This window comes from Ailuropoda melanoleuca, chromosome 7 (assembly GCF_002007445.2).
Source record: "Ailuropoda melanoleuca isolate Jingjing chromosome 7, ASM200744v2, whole genome shotgun sequence".
NCBI lineage: Eukaryota > Metazoa > Chordata > Mammalia > Carnivora > Ursidae > Ailuropoda > Ailuropoda melanoleuca.
This window is the reverse complement of record NC_048224.1, coordinates 128,732,446-128,732,872: the sequence shown is the minus strand read 5'-3', so window position 1 is coordinate 128,732,872 and position 427 is coordinate 128,732,446.

Genomic DNA, 427 nt, shown 5'->3' with positions numbered 1-427 from the left:
GGGGACAGATGGAGCGGGGTGGGCTTGCTTGGACCGGGAAGAAGATGGCAGAGTTCAGAGCTGGCGCTCACCGCTCCCTCGCCTCCCGGGGCCCCTGCGCGCCAGACCTGGGCCGGGAGTGCGGGGGTGGTGGTGGCGAGGTGGGGGGGGGGTTGGGCACACGGCCAAGCCCCAGCTCCGACTCAGTCCCCTCCTCCCCACGCCGGGCGCCGCGGCTGAGGCCCCCTCCCCGCACTCGTGCGTCGGCCTCCTCTCGGCTCCGCTCGGCCGGCTGGGAGCGAGGGGACGCAGCCCACGGGAGGCGCTCGGACCCCCGCCAGGACCCCCGCCCGCCCAGCAGGCGGCGGCGCAGGCGGCTGCGGCCTAGGGCGCCGGGCGACTGCGAGCCTCCTCCCCCTCCCGGAAGCGCGGGGCGGGGTCCCCGGCC